Source organism: Platalea leucorodia (assembly GCF_965183815.1).
Source record: "Platalea leucorodia genome assembly, chromosome: 4".
In the NCBI taxonomy this organism is placed as follows: domain Eukaryota; kingdom Metazoa; phylum Chordata; class Aves; order Pelecaniformes; family Threskiornithidae; genus Platalea; species Platalea leucorodia.
In genome coordinates, this window is record NC_138826.1 from 61,618,311 (window position 1) to 61,634,617 (window position 16,307).

Below are 16,307 nucleotides of genomic sequence, written 5' to 3' on the forward strand. Positions count from 1 at the left end.
GAACTGCGCACCGCGGCCTTCGTGCCGGTCCCCGGCCGGGCTGGCGCGGCCTGCCCGCCCCGGGCCCTCCGCCCCCGGCCCCGCAACGCCCGGCCGGGGCCGGGCAGAGCGGCGGGGATCGGTGGCGGCCCCACCCGCGGAGGGCCCCGCCTCGGGGCGGGCCTTGGCGCCTGCCCCGCTGCCCCTGGCCGCCGGCGGTAACGGCAGGGCCGGCGGTAACGGCAGGGCCGCCGGTCGCCGTCTCCTTCCGCCTCTCACCGGAGCCAGCGGCGGCTGGCTCCGCCTCTGCCTGCGGAGCGACTCGCCGGCCGGCCGCGCCGGGCTCGGTGAGGACGGGCGGCGGCGGGGAGAGGAAGGGAGCGGGGCGGGCGGCAGTGGGGGACCCGCGGCGGGGGCCGAGCCTTCCTCCGCCCGCGGGGCCGGGGACCCGGCGGCTGCGGAGAGCCGCTCCCGGGCCGGCCGGCGGGCGGGCGGGGAGGGAGCTGCCGGCCCGCCCGTAGGGGCCGCGCCGCTTGGGGCGAGCGGCGGAGCCGGCGGTGCCGTCTCCTCGGGCTGGGCCGGTGAGGCCGTGCCAGGCTCCTCCCCGGGGTAACGGGAGAGGCCGCGGCCGGAGCCGTGCGGGGCCACCGGCAGGCGAGGGCCCTGCAGGCCCGCGGCGCTCTGCTGGGGCGGCTGCGGGCCCGTCCTGGCGGGCGCGGGCGGCGCTGGGCCGGGGTGCCCGCTGCCGAGCGGGCCGGCGCCGTGAGGCGCGGTGGCCGCAGGTAGGCGGTGAGCTGCTCGTCTCGCAGAACCGGTTCACTTCGGTTGAGCGTCCTGCCAGCGGCTCCGCAAGCACCGAGAGGTCCGCAGGCGCGCTTTTCGGCCGGGCTGTTTGCCTCCAGAAACATCCCTCCCCCGGTCACCTTCAGCAGAAGTTTATTTACTGTCTCTCCGTAGGGCATAGCAATCCAGGGAGACAGGACTGGAAGACAGTATTAAAATAATAACAATAAAAAAAGAAGTAATAGATTTCAGGGTTGTGGGCTCGCAATGTGGGGAAGACCAGGGGTTTGGAGTCCCCCGTGTTTAAGCTCTGCAAGGGAGGTCCAGTGTTTGCCCGTGATTTTTTGCTCAGCCTTTCAGGTAGGCATCAGGAGGTATGCGGTAGGGAGCCGATGCTCGACCTTGTGTAAGAGGGACACCTGCAGTCGAGTATTGTGGATGAACTAACAGACCTGTACATATAACTAAAGAAAAAATTGGTTTTAAAGAGGTGTAGGATGCTGTTCTGCTTTGGGTTGTCTCAGTAGCGTAGTTGAAAGAATTGCCTAGCTTATTCCATCTGCAAAGGCAGATGGAAATGTGAGAAAAAAGGCCAAGTACCCCATCAACACTTCTTCATCAACTTCATCAACTTTCTTCATATGCTCTGGGAAATATGCTGCATATGCGTTTGGTATCAGTGAAAGCTAGAGGCGTTGGCTAGAACTTGAGTAGGTTTTTCCCAGCGCTGGATGTGGTTCAGAAGCCCATAGGAATGCTGGAGGTTGTTTTCCTAGAAGTTGTTATGAGGTTGACTCAACTCTTTCTAGGAGCTCTGTGGTAATGTCGGGCCTTTCCCTGCTCTTAACTAGCCTCCTGGGATGACTTAAAAATAGAACAAAACAAACCCAGCTCATCGTGACTCCTGGTAAATATTTTCTAGCTCTTGTATCTGAGAATGATGGGAGTAAAACTTTTCACTAACATCAAAAGCTCCTTCACTGGTCTCTTATCACCTGATTTCCTTGAATTAACCAGCCAGCGTTCCAGAACATTTAGATAGACGTTCCTGGCAGAGAAAGCAGACTTGTGTTAATGATCACTTTTATATTACTGTCCACAAAATTAAATCCTTTACTCTCGATAGCTGTGCCAGTATAAAAGTTCCCCTGAGTCTCAAAGAAAAGCCTTAGCCAGTGTGCTGGGGTGGTTCTGAAGGTGTTCACCAGGAGCCGTTAGTGGACTGTCTTCGTGTGGCTCATTGCACTGAGTCAGGTGGCACTTCAAAGTTAAAGGATGAACCCCTCTTTGTAGTTCAAGCTTAAACAGTATTTTTGTTTCAGGACGTACTATGTTGTCTGATGTTTTGGCAGAAAAAAAACATTACAGCGCGCTTCGTATCAAGTCTGTTATGGGGTGTTTTGGTTTCTTGCTTAATAGTAGCTAAAACTGTTTCTCCGGTTCTCTATTGGTCTGCCAGGTTTTTAGAAGAACTTTTATTTTGTCATTTTGGTTCTGTTTTCTACTTAAAGCACAGATGCTTTTTTGCTCCTCCCCCTTCCTACCACTCTTCAACAAAAATAATTGTAGATCAGTAAAATACTTTGGTCTGCAGGAGGCTGTCCTTCAAACTAGCTTTTTAAAAGCCAGCAAGTTACTGACTTAAGTGTTTTCTGCAGGCAAAAATTACATAAAACAATGTTTCCCAGCTCTTTTGTTTGCCTTTTTTTGTGAGGAAAACTGATCGAAAGGGGGGGCCTGTTGTGTTTGCTTAGTCACCTCTGATGGAATAGAGGTGTGATGGTGCACCTGGCCAGGTGAGTGGGGGTGTGTGCTCCTCAGGCAGTCCTTCTTGCCAGGCCTTTTGCCCATAATGGACCAGCTGAGCTGCTTACTGCGACCTTCTGAGCCACCACCTGGGTCTATTGACTTTTGGCTGTGGGTTGCAAACAAGGGAAGTGGTTTCTTAAATCCTGTGTGTGCTGAGCTTGCTCAGTTTCATTTGCCGCAACAATGAGCGACGTATCAGTGAGTTGGAGATGTATGACTTTGTCACAGTGTTTGTAGTCTCTCCTTGTCCTAATCAATGCAATAATTAACCTAGTAGTTTGATGTTGAGCCTTTCTTCTCTTTGTTGATGACTAATCATCAACAAGTGGGCACAGGAGGGAGACCAATACTCCCCACGCCCTGATTTAAAAGGGGTCAGGAGGGAAGACTGAAGACACCAGAGAAAGACTAAAGGGAGCAGAAGGCCAAGAAGGTGCCATTCAGCTATCTTAATTCCTAGAGCAGCTCATGCTTTGCTAAGCCTGACTATGAAGGCTTGTGAGAAACTGTAGAGCCTGCTGGTGACTCTGAAGAGGAGGAAAGAGGGGAAAAAAAAAAAAGGACAAGAAAAAATGGTGAAAACACAAATTATGGTTGTTAGCGTTAGGTGATTGCTATTCTTTGCTTTCATGAACTGATACTGGGCACTAATAAAAAGAAGCTGTTGCTTCACAGCAAATTGGACTTCAAAACTTGCCAGGAGATCTTCTGGTGTGTTATTAGTGATCAGAGACACAGGAGACTGTCCAGTGATATTGTTGGTACAGGTCATTCCTACTTTGGTAAAAGTAGCACTTGAAGGTTAATAACTATTTTCCCTTCTAGGAGCAAAGACCAGTAAGGAGCGCCTGTTCTTCCAGTGGGTGCTACACATCTGTCTGAAGGAACACTCTAACAAGATTGCTGAAGTAAGTGATCTTGCTCTTTTTTTTAAAAATTGCAAGTATGGAAGCTATTTTATTATCTATAGTCTGGTTCATCCTGAAGCACTGCAAATAGCAGCATTGGTACAACTGAAGATGTAGAAAAGGGGAAGAAAATGGGGTTGGGGAAAATGTAAACTTCTTAACCTGTCACTGCCACTCAAAGTATTTCTAAGCTATGCTTAATACTGTTACAGCCACAGTTTTTCGAGGGATTCTAGAACTTTCCCATTGCTGATGGGGAGTGTATTTTTGCTTTTTCACACATTTGATTGCCAGATGCTCCTAGGATCTTTGTGACTGTTATTTGTGTTTCTGATAAACATGAGAGTTGAAAGTTCTCAGCAGTTTCAAAACTGCAAAGGGCAGTGAAAATGTAAACCAAAAGAGCTGTAGGATTTTATACTTGGAGGAATTGCAAGGAAGATCATTAAATGAGTGGAATCATTGGTAATGTAACTTACAGTATACATGAAACTTCACAAATCAGCAGAGAAGAAAGGCATTATCACAGCTATACTTTTTTTTTTTAAAACACTCCTGTGATCTTGAAGCTAGTAATATGCTTTATTGCTGGTATAAATGGTCTCCATAAAATGCAAAAGAGCTCTTCTAGTATGTGCTGGTGGAAGATTACTGTTATTCTCTGTGAATTAAATTTGGTTAACTTCTTAATTTGCACTTCAGCCGGTATTCCCTACATAGATTGCAAACTTTTCTCCAATTAGTAATCATTAGGCGTTGAATGATTTGAGAGCAATGCTTTTAAAAGGATGTACAACTACTGAAGATGTAAGACAGTTCTTTGAATGTGCCTTAAAACTTGGAGGGAACTTAGAAAGTCTTCAGAGATTGAAGTGCATTTCATGGTTGCTCTGTGTTTCACAGTAGTTTCCATAAAGTATGATAAGTAGAAATTTGTGGCTGTAGCATAGGACTGTAGGTATCTTCTAAAAAACGTCATTCCATCCAAGAAAAAGTATCTGGAATCTGCTTTATCGTTAGCTTCCATCATAGTAATACAACTAAAAAGCATGAGCTACAGATATTTCAATTATAAATGTGAACTATACTACCGAGGCAAGGATATTCACATATAAAGGAGTCTGAGGCTAGTATTAGAAAGGCTTTCATCTGTAGGTTTCTGAATAGAATATTAGGAGACGTTAATTTGTGTGATGAATCTGATCCCTGTTACTAATGCCTTTTTCCCTGCAAATCTTCTGATTTTGTGTTATAAATTGCTTTCTCACGCTTACAGTTATTAGTCAAAAGTGAACATAATTTTCCCCTGAGGAGTGTAAGCAGTAAATGCTTGGTTGATATCAATCAGATACAATCTTGAAGATTTTGTTTTGTTCTGAAGTGACATCTCTTTTGTTGATGTTGGTATGTTGCGTGATATCATGGAGAACTAGAATTTTAAAACTCCCTGTGAAGCATGGCTCTTCCAAATGCCTGAAGTCCATGGTGCTTTGCAGAAAATTAACTTTTTGTCTTTCAGAATAATCTCTTTGAGCTTGGTTTAGATGCTGCTTGTGACAAATTCAGATTTTTCTGTATGTAGCACTTCTGATTGTTGACATGTGGCATGGTGTTTATCTGTGTTATCTCATTCCTGGTGAGAAGAATGGCCTCTTCCCTGCTGCCCTTCTGGCTGTGACCGCAATTCCTGTGACTCTTGCAGCAGAGTTGCTGGGTGCGATTCTATAGCTGTAGGGCTGTGGATCAAGTCCATTGCCAAGTGCCACAGAGTGCTCTTTCCTTGTTTTTTTGACTGTTGTACTATCTCTGAATAAGTTTTAAAATTGAATTAATGATTGTAATTTCTCAAGTTGTTATTAACTGCCTGCTACAAGAAACACAATTTTAGTACAATCCGAAGGGTATTAAACAATTATGGGTAGTGTAGCGTGCAGAGGTCTGTGTAGCATAAGGCACCCATGAAACTTATCGACAGTTGTCTTATAAATCTTATATTTAGCATAAACTGGAGAAAATTGACCAAGATTTTTAACAGTTAATAATTTTATTCACTAATTTTGTGTACACAAGTGACACATGAGTTTGGGAATATTGGGTCATATACTTTGCTGCTGGTCTGTTGTTGGTTAAGTGTCTTGGGTTTTCTTCTTGCTCTGGCTAGTTCAGCTTGAAATTACACTTACACACCCACACCCATTGGCATAAACCCACTATGGGAAAATATAAACACACCGAGGTCCCTTTAATTACTGGCCCTTGGACCTCTTGCACACCCCCTGGTCGCTCCAGTTGCTGACTGCATATGTAGCCCTGTGACCTGCAGCTCCTTTTCCAGTTGCTGGCACCCAGACTTTCCCTGCACGGCAGTCTCTCCAGTTGCTGTCACTGTGACCTCCCAGCCCTGTGATCTCTTCTCCAGGTGCTGGCACCCTGGTCTTTTCAGTTGCTGACCTTAAACCTACGAGCCATGAGCCCCTGGTCCCGACTGGACCTTGCTTACATGTGACCAGCCCCTTTTATTCTCCCGCTCTATTTCCTCCTCTCATTGTTCTTACACATTCCCCTTTCCCCGACATTTGATCCTTTTCCTAAGCATTCCTTAAGTTTTTAATAGTCCTGCAGCCCTGCCTCAAATATCCCTATTGAAACATAATTTCAGATCTGTAACATAAATATTAAAATAATAATATATCAGTGGAAATGTATGAGAAAGCAACAGAAGAAATAGCAGACCAAGAGTTAAGAATGGCTTGTGTTGGCAGTGAAGGAGCACTGTTTCCAGGACATTGTTTCCAGCAATAAAATTGGGGAGTGTGTTGAGTGTAAGGGAATGTGAAGGGTGGTGAGAGCATCTGCTTTGTTAAGGTTACCTGCTCAAGGACCTTTTCAGTGCAAAAGGAGACAATAAGGGGGAAGGAATAAACCAAATGTTCGGAGGCACAAACCTGATGGACAAACAATACTGGGGATAACAACAAGAAGCAAACCTCTTCAGCTATGCTAATTCATAAGTGTGTGGGATGTGAGTGTTTTATTTCGGCAAGATTATCTGATCAAGCACCTTGTCAAATGGGATTATAGGGAAAAGAGGGAAGCGATAAAGAAAACTTGGAGAGATAAACCTGACAGGCAAATGTGAAGGAGACAGAAGAAACAAACCTAGTCAGTCTCGCTAATTGATGGGCCATTGAGAAACTGTAGGCAAACCTGGACTTTTAAATGGATTAGAGTGCAAACCTAGGAGTCCCAGGTGTGGGTGGGAGGAAGAGGCTGGTGGAACTATGCAGAAGGGGAACAGACAGAAGAGAGTATAAAAGGAGTCAGTTGTGTGTAAACTGTGGCTGGTTAGGTGGTCTGTCCGACCGAGCCCTGTGCCTGATCCCTGCAGCCAGTCCTGTCGTCTTCAGTCCTTTCTTAACTCTCTCTCTGCATAGTCTCACTCTTTATCCTCTGTGTGCGAGTGCTGCAAGGACTAGGTGCCAGCTACTGAGGAGACCAGTGTGAGTGGATAACTGGGCCAGCAAGTGGAGTCAGACTGGAGGTGTAGGCACCTCTGAGCCGTGGTGCCAGCAACTGGAGCGAGAGGGTATCTTAGCATCAGTAATTGGAAGGACTGTAGCTCTTGGGAGTGCTCCACAGGTCCCACAGATTTTCTGTCTGGATTGCCAGCTATGAGGGGGACAGATGTGAGTGGATTTGGTGCCAGCAGCTGGGGTCATACTGGGGGTGCAGGAACCCCTGGCCTGTGGTGCCAGCAATTGGAGTGAGTGGGAGCCTCACCAGGGCGAGTGGAGTGAGTGAGGGTCTCAGTGCTGCTGGCTGGAGTGGGACTGTGGGTCACAGCCCATGTGCCTGATGCTGGCTGCTGGTGAGGGTGTGTGGGGCCTATCTTCTGCAAATGGCGGGTGTGGGGTTTGCCTGTATAATTTGCTAGCAGACTTCAAGGTGGACTGGCTGGTGGGTAGGAGGCCCTGGGTCCAGGCAGGGGTGTTGGATGGGGAGAGGGTCCATGCTGGTATTTGGGGGGATCCGTGAGCATGGAATGCTTATGAAACAAGTACGTGCCTCTGTTTATTAGTGAGCACCAAGCTGGACCACCCAGCAAGTGGGAGATCCTTTGAAGTGGGTAAGAGGGCCTGGGATCCATGCAGGGGTATTGGATGGGCAGAGGGGCCATACTGGTACTTGAGGGATCTGTGAATGTGCGTGTGCTTGTCACTGTAAAGCGTGGGGGGGTGTGGGTTTTAGAGAGACGTTCAATCCTGACCAGTCAAAGAGGAGGAAAGGGACTTCTCTGTCTATACTTCTATTTTGTGAGTCATATGTGTAGGTGCTGTCGAAGGCAGCACCTTGTCTGTGGCTGTCTGTGTCAATGTCCTGCGTGTGTCTCTGGGATACATGCTCAGCCTTGCTACTGGTTGAACGTGCGAACAGGAAAGCAGCAGCAGCTCTGTCCATGGGCCTGCAATGGAGACACCTAGGTCTCCAGGCTGGGCTCCAGCCTCAGGGCAGGAGGAACCACCAGGCCACAGAGCTGCTGGAGGTGGTCACTTACATCCCTTAACAAGCACCAGGGCTGTGCTAATGAGATAATTTGAAGAGCATAATTTTGATGGGTTTTGTTTTAACGGCTGTTACTTGAGTGGAAAAATCTCTGCCCTGTTTCTTCATCTGTTCTGAAAAGGTCCTGTTTGTTCTGAGCGCTTTTCCCACTGTGCTAAATTTGGGCCCTGAGGACTTTGAGAATGAAGTGTGTTCACTTAAACAAACAAACAAAAAACAAGCCACCCCAAAACAAGCAAAAAAACCTGCTAATAAACTAAGTCAGAAATACTGTTGGATAATACTGAATAAAGTCACATTAAAAGACCTGGTGATTGGAGGAGACAATGCTAAGAACACAAAGGAAGGCTGGGAGGAAGAGCTGGATTCCACATGAAGTTCATGGGCGTAAAACTAAAACAGGCTCATCCAATAACCATTTTTGTAATGCTCATCTTTAGCAGCAGATGGCATTAGGACAGCAAAGCCAATAGGTGAAAGTGAGAAATACACAGTTGGAAATGGTGGGATGGCAATCTGCAAAGAGAAGTGACTAGTCTTCATATGCTTAAAGTTACTGTAACTACCCTGTGATTGACTGTCAATCTGAGATATAGGTAATTTCTAACAAATTATCTTCTACATAACTGCTAAGAATCCTTGTGGCAAGAAAATCCCTGTGTGCTGGTGCTACTGTGACATCTAAAATACGGTTATAAACTGAGGAAAATGAGAATTCTTGGTGTGTATGTACTCTTTCCTTTGGGCATGTTTGGTTGAGTCAGGCCATCTCGTGCCACGGGTGCAGGTCTGCCAAGCTGCTCTAATCTTTCTCTGATACCGTATGTCAAAAATACTAAATTAATTTTAATGCTTTCAGTTAACTGATGCTGGCTACTAGAAGTCCAGAAGCAGAACGGGGGAGCAAAGTTTTGCTGGCCTGCAGCTGAACTTTTGTACTTTCAGTTCTTGAAAGGTTGTGTTTGCTGAACTCCATGTCCTGGAGAAGTAGGAAACAACCAAGATCAGAGTGACTGGCGTTGAAATACATATGTTTGGTGTTTTGAGTTTTGGTCCAATTAAAGGAAGCTTTTAATAATGAGTATTTTGTAACTATCACGGGTGCCTAAGTTACACTTGTCACAGGAGAGATTTAGACTGCGTAAAGAACCACCACCGGAGGTAGCAGCAAAAGTGGTTTTCTTGAAGTAAGATGTTGCAACAGTGAGACTAAAGAAAGTCTGATGGCAAGGTTCAATCTATTCTTTACAGAAGATATAATAATTCAGAAATACCAATATAAGATCTCAGTGCCCTGTGATACAAGGTTATGCATGGTATCAGTCACTTACCAAAGGTCTGCAGTTGGTAAGGGGTCTCTCAGCCTCAAGGAGTAACCTTGAGAGGCATCCCAACTCAAGGGGAGATCAGTGCCATGCAGCCAGCTGCTTATCAGGGAGAGCTCAAAAAGGCTCACTCAGGCTGCCATATTTATGGAATAAAGTGGTTGGCTTGTAGTCAAATTACGTGTGGTGGAGAAGGTAAGCATGAAACTCCCTGTACCCACAACTTTGTTTGTTCCTTGACAAATTAGTCTTGGAAGAACCACCTGCTATTCATGAGTTAATCACATGATCGGTGTTCCGGTTTCCCAGCTCATATGCATCAAAGCTCACCATGTCACCTTGTTCCTGTGCGGATTTTCAAAGAACAGGTTGGAACTAGAGAAGTTCTTGACCCGGTCATGGCCTAGGCCTTTATTTCCTTGGGAGCCTGAACCAAACTATTGCTAGTTTGGTCAAGGAGTTGAGTGTATCTGTCACACTCTGACACATGACTACAGTCAATCCACTTTATTGGTTCATAGAGTAGTAGTACGGTTACCTGTTGTCTCTGTCATAAATATGCGGTGTATTGCAGATCAGTGGTAAGGGTACAATTATTTGATGAGTTGCTTAGCTTAAGCGTTACAATTAATGCTAATTATATAGCATTGCACATACAGAATCAGTTAATTGCATATGTTTTACACGTTGGATTAACATAATTTGTTTCATTATTTGCCCAGCTTTGATATACAGAATGATTATAAGCAATAAACACAATAAAGTCAAAACTAACAAAACTGCAGCTGGATGTAACCTCAAATTCAAAGCTCCAGTTGCTGTTAGTGAACATTCATGATCATAAATATACACAGCCATCGCTGACATAGACGAGTGCTGTCTCAGCGTGTTCGTTGGGGTGTACTGAGAAATGTCAGACTCCTCTCGGGGACTTAAGGCACATATTGGAGGTTCCAGAGGAATTCCGTTCACACATGAGCCCCATCCTAGATCAGGGATGCAAGCTTCAATGTCTACCTATTTTCATCCTTTATTTCTCTGTCAGGCCTGTTGTCGATTATACATGGGATGGATCACAGATCCGTCTTGGTGTAAAGCCAGAGATATGATAGGGTAGATTCGTTCAGTAGTAGCGTCTCCTACGGTCAATACATAGGCAACAGCTAAGTCTGCATTTGCATTATATGTAAAGTTTACCAAGAGCTGCCAGGCTTGCAGGTGTCATTTGGTTTCAGTGGTCTTATTCTGGACAACTTTTGTGAGTTTCAGCAGGTGGGAATCTGCTCTCACCTTCTCTTAAGATTACAGCTGCTGCAGCTTGGGCCCTTGGTTGGGCTTGAAGGCAGCTCAGAGCTGAGGAAATGTTCACTTGGGTTACCCCTAAAGGTGTAGTAATAACATGCAATCACTGTGTTTTGGACATTCCCATAAAGGCAAAGTGTTTGCGGTCAACCACTGCCCTAACCCCAATTTAAGTAACGATAACTGTAAGGGAAAGTGAAGATTTTGCAGTGAGGTAGTCATTGGGTGTAGCTTTTTGGCTGGGGCTTCAGTCACGATGGGGGATGGAGTTGAGGGTGAGTTAGGAAGAATAGTTGGAGGGTTGGTTGTGGTGAGCTCAGGAAGGGAAGTACCAGTGGGACTCAGACAAGAGAATAGTATTAAATTCAGTGATTAAAGCTTTAACCTAAAGGCACACAATGTCAACAGAGTGAGAAGGTGTAAGGGACATGCCACAAAAGGGTTGGTACAGGCACACGGCACACTGATTATTGGACCAGTATAATGTCTGCTAGTATTTCCATAGTGCTGGCTGTGGGTAGCGCATCGCTGAAAGAGACCAGTTCTTCCCCACTTGGGCCTGTGTAACACTTTGTGCCATGTCTGAGGGAAAACCTATTTCATAGCATGCTGCAACTCTGACTAAAGCTTTAGCAGCAGGATGACCCCAACACTTGTGCAACTAGAGAGCTGCCACAGTGGTTCTGTGGTCCAGGTTGAAGGTTTTGGCTAAAGTTGCCTCAGTTTCATCTGCTACTATTGGGCTGCGGTTGGCTTTATCATAGGTGCCAGTGTTTGCCACCACTGCCACCCCTCTGATCACAGCAGTGACATCTGCTTGGCCTTCCATACAGCCTTGGCCATGGGGCAAGCAGAATGGGAATCAACATGGCCGACAGCCAAAGCACATGAGTGTGCATAATCCTGTATTTATTCACAAAGAAGTCAGCCCCAAATTTCCCCAGTATGGGTGTGGAAGGTGCGTGCTTTCCAAGAGGGAAGCCAGTGGGTGCACCCAGCAAAAACAGCCCAGGAGTCGATGTAGACCTGGTCGTCAGAGGAGTGAATGACTAAGCAAAGGGCCAAGAGTTCAGCCATCTGGGCACTGTCATGGTGATCAGGTGTAACAGCTCGGTCATCTGCAGTATCAAAAGCAGTGGCATGCCCAAGCCAGGAATTACGGTGAAGGATTGTGGAGGCTTCTGTAAACCAGACATCCTTCTGTGGGGTGTTGAAAGGATAGGCTTCTGTAATAGGCGAGTCTGAGGGATCACCTGAAATTGGAGGAGAGGGAGGTGAGAATCATATGGTTGGGGCCTAAAGGCTGGATTCTGATGGCGGAGAACCCAACACTGAAAGGTAATGGATTCTGCATGTCCTTCAGGGAAAGGAACGTGTGAAGGACATTACAAAGAATAGATTATAAAACTGTTCAGCGTAAGGGGGTGATCCACAAGGAGTTTGTCTGTATCAGAAAGGACAAGGAAGGTGTCGTGTAAAGCATGCTCCCATTTCCTGTCTGAGGCTTGCACGTCTTGCCACCCCTTGCTGCCAAAAGGGATTGGTTTAGGGGTAGGGTCCTTGGGACCTATTTCCTGGAACAGTCACCACCGAGCAGTTTGCACTGTGCTGGACCCTGAGTTCTAGTCCACCAGAAGGAGTGAGGGGTCCCAGATACCAGTACTGTTGAATACTTGTAGGAGAAAGGTTGGGGCCTGTTCATTCCAGTCCCAGGTGGAGTGTGTGCACAGCAAGGAATAGAGGGGATGGCCTAGCTGACTAAAACCCATGCCTTGTCATAACAAAAGTTTAAAGAGCCTAGGAGGCTCCAATGTTTGCATTTGGAGGAAGGAGTAGGTTAGGAAAAAAAAAAAACCAACAAAAAAAAAAAACAGATTGCAAGACACTTTTAGGACACTTTGGTGATGGCATACAAGAAGACTTCTTTAAAAAGAACCCAAACACCTTACATTCTGGGAAGGACCCTGGCATTTACCAGGAGGAATATAAAGTTCCCAGTGTTCTTTGAGGGCTGAAATTGGGGATCATATCTTGTGCAACAGATTCCTGTCTGTCTGCCTAGGAAAATGTCATCAATATACAGGTGGTGAGAGACATCAGGAGTGAGAGAAATTTCAGCTAATGTTGATGCTAAGATACCATGAGCAATGGTAGGACTATAGCAATAGTCTTGAGGTAAATGAGTAAAGGTATAATGAATGCCATTCCGAGTACAAGCGAAGTGAGCTTGGTCATCCAGGTGAGTGGGACACTGGAAGAACATGTCTTTAATGTCCAAACCTTCTATGCATATGTAAGAGGAAAGGTAAATGGAATTGATTACTTCAGCAGCTATTGGGACTGCAGTATGAGGCAGAGAGGAGGCAGAATTTATGCCTTGGTAATCATTGGTCAGATGCCAAGACCCATTGGGTTTGTGCATTGATCAAATGGGGCTGTTAAGAGGAGTGGGTGTCAGTGAATACTCCTTATTTTTCCAGTTCTGTGAGAAGTTTTGTAATGAGTTTTGGGGCTTGCAAGTTCACAGGGTGTTAACAGCATGGGTCATCGCAGGTAGGGGAGGTACTTCTCAAAGTACCCAAACTAGGGGGAGTTTTGGTTCAGAAGTACCAGACGACTCTACCTTCCCTTGAGCATCGTGGAAGGTCTGGTCTCTGAGTAGTTCCATATGTGGAAGTAAAATGAGCTAATGCCTCATAGGCCTTTGCAGGCCTCTCTAGTTAGTTATGAAATATCTGCAATGTTACCTAATGGCCTCACTGAGTAAGTGTGACTCAATTATTGGAGTGAAATACTTGTAAAAGGATGTACTGTCTGGAGCTTATCTGAAGTAATCCCAATGTTACCGTTCTTTGTGGTAACTTACTACATCATGCTTATCTGACACGTAGCTGCAGTTCTGTGAAAAACAAGTCTTGTAACCCAGAGGTATATAAACTCTGTCACTGCCCCAGCTGGGCAGAGTGTGTATCAGCAGAGGCTGTCATGCTGTTGCTCTGTGTTGTACCCTGTAGCTACAGTAATAAACTGCTGCTGTTCTGACCTGACCAGAATTGCATTGGGTTACTCCACAATGGATGTTAGAACCTCCCAAAAACTGCAGATCCTCAGGCTTGTCTGTCTGTTAGGGACGTCGCACTTGACTGACTATGGGAAGGGCTGAAGGGGCTCCTGTGAACCCATGGGCTACTGCAGAGGGTGAGGGAAGTGGTCCCCTCCAGTGTGATCAACGGAAGGCAGAATTTTGAGTGCCCATGAGGACACACAAATAATGGTATTGTTGATGGTGGCATCTAGCTTTGGATGGGAAGTCCCTGTAAGCTGCACCTTCCATGCCACCTGAGAGGGATCAGCAGGTTTTGACTGGCTCCCCTGGGGTGCTAATTGTATGTCTGATAAGTCTGTCTGGTAACCAGGGGCTGGGGGTTTTCCAGCTTCCAGGTGATGAAGTGGTGGGAGGGGCACTGGGGCCCTTGCTAAGGCTCTGGTGGGAAAAGGTGTGGCATGGGGAGGGGGTTGTTGGCAAAAGCCAGTAAAACAGATGTTGGGATTCTGTGGGCTGCCTGTTTGGGGGCGCCCAGGGCCAAAGAGGCTTTCCATGCTGCAAGACCCTTTGGATCAGGGCTGTTTTGCACAGGCTTAGTGAGATTTTTAAGTGAACACGAGGGTGTTTAGTGGTAACTGTAGCTGTATCTTCAAGGAGGAGGGAGGATGACAGAATGAGCATAGCAGAAACTAACTTTAGAATCATAGAATTATTTAGCTTGGAAAAGACCTTCAAGATCATTGAGTCCAACCGTTAACCTAGTGCTGCCAAGTCCACCACTAAACCATATCCCTAAGCACCGCATTTACATGTCTCTCAAACACCTCCAGGCATGGGGACTCAACCACCTCCCTGGGCAGCCTGTGCCCGACTACCCTTTCGGTGAAGAAATTTTTCCTAATATCCAACCTAAACCTCCCCTGGTGCAACTTGAGGCCATTTTCTCTTGTCCTATTGCTTGTTATTCGGGAAAAGAGCCCGACCCCCACCTCGCTACAACCTCCTTTCAGGTAGTTGTAGAGAGTGATAAGGGTTCTTTACTCTTTTACTAATAGCTGGGACCATGTGGTGCTGGGCACTGTGCCTGTAAGGCTAGTGCCTGTTGACATTAATGGGCTCTGAGTGGACCAGGGCCCTTCTTGACTAGCGGGTGCTGCTGGGCCTCACAGGGATGACAACCCAGTTGGGCTTCATCTGCCACAGGGGCTACATCTAAAGTGTAATTGATAACCAGTCTACCTGTGCCTAATTCCAAATCTGTGGGACTGGGCCAGGGAAGAGTGGGGGGCCTCAGTCATCTCAAGGCATTTATCTTTGAGCATATGCCAGTGGTGCCTGATAGAGTCTATATTTCCCACTGGAGTTTGTAGTTGGATTCCAGACCCTAAAGGAGGGTGCAGGCTTCTGTTTCTGAGATTCAGATGGTATCCCCTGTCATGTGACATATTTGCAAGACAGGTTAAGTAACCCACAGTAACAGATTTGTGATAGTGCTCACTTAATTTGGCTAGGTCTATGCCTTTGAAAGAGCACACAGAGATGCAGTTGGGATGCCTCCGTTACCATCATACTCAATTTTAATAGTTGGTCTGATTCATAAGGCTGGTCAAGCTTCAGGAAGGGAGGAATTTGACATAATTGTCTGAAGTCAAGTGGGACTAAATATTTCTGTCCCAGTTGTCTTGATCAATATATAAAGCTTTATGTATTTTTGTTTCAGAAACTCCCTTTTAGGCAGCTTCCAGCTGCCTGTCAAGTTTTTCCCGGGCAGATACTGCCACCATGGGGACCATGTGGTGCGCTCATTTCTCCACAGTCACCTGAAGGCTTCTAACATAGGCAGTGGCAAGAGTCTTATCTGAGGCCAGGCACGATGCCGTGTACTGCATCCCTCTGCTGACATCGGAGTGGAGGGGCTTGAGGCAGTCTGGTAGGGTTACAGATTCAGGATATGGTAACAGACACCAGACCAACAGCTTTAGAGACAAACAGTTTATCTCAAAATAACAGTCCAGTAACAAATACTAATCAGTAGTACATTTATCTGGGTCAAAAGGGCAATAAATCCAGTAAATCACTAATACTGAGCTAAACTTAATTCAGTAAATCCAACTTAATCCAAAACTTAATACTGGGGTCTGCAAAGACTTACATGAGCATGGCTATCAGGCGGGCCAGCAGAAAGCAGGGTGGGGCTTCTTCAGATGAGCGACTTGACCAGCCAGTGTGTCTGGGAAGTACAAAATTTTCTGGTTGGACTGTCCTGCTTTTATGGTTGACTTGTGGAAGCACTATCTGGATTTGCTAGCCAGGCGTTGCATCCCACATCCTCTCCCTTTTGTGCCATTTCTTTTTGGAAATACCGTATAATACAATACTAATGCCACATTTTCACCCCTTCCTTTTGTGACTCAGTGGGGGAAAGTGTGGTGATTGTGTCCTGGCTGTGCAATACCAGGACTGATGTTTGTGCCGCACCCCCCCCAAGGGTGTCAGATGAGAGAAGAGTTCGGTCATGGAGTCTCTTTGTAGTTTCTCTTTGAAATGGAAATACTGTGTTCTTTTCAGAAGTTGTGAAATCTCAAATGACTG

The 16,307-nt window shown here is 46.5% G+C and overlaps 1 protein-coding gene across 2 annotated transcripts in view; it reads left to right on the top strand.

Moving 5' to 3' along the window:
* Positions 1-202: 202 nt before the first annotated feature.
* The window catches only part of RESF1 (retroelement silencing factor 1), a 33,454-nt gene continuing 17,349 nt past the window's right edge, over positions 203-16,307 (top strand). For both annotated transcript variants that reach the window (XM_082309686.1, XM_082309687.1), the window contains exons 1-2: positions 203-326; positions 3,397-3,479. The gene's annotated coding sequence lies outside the window, so the exon portion shown is untranslated. The remainder of the gene's footprint in view (positions 327-3,396; positions 3,480-16,307) is intronic.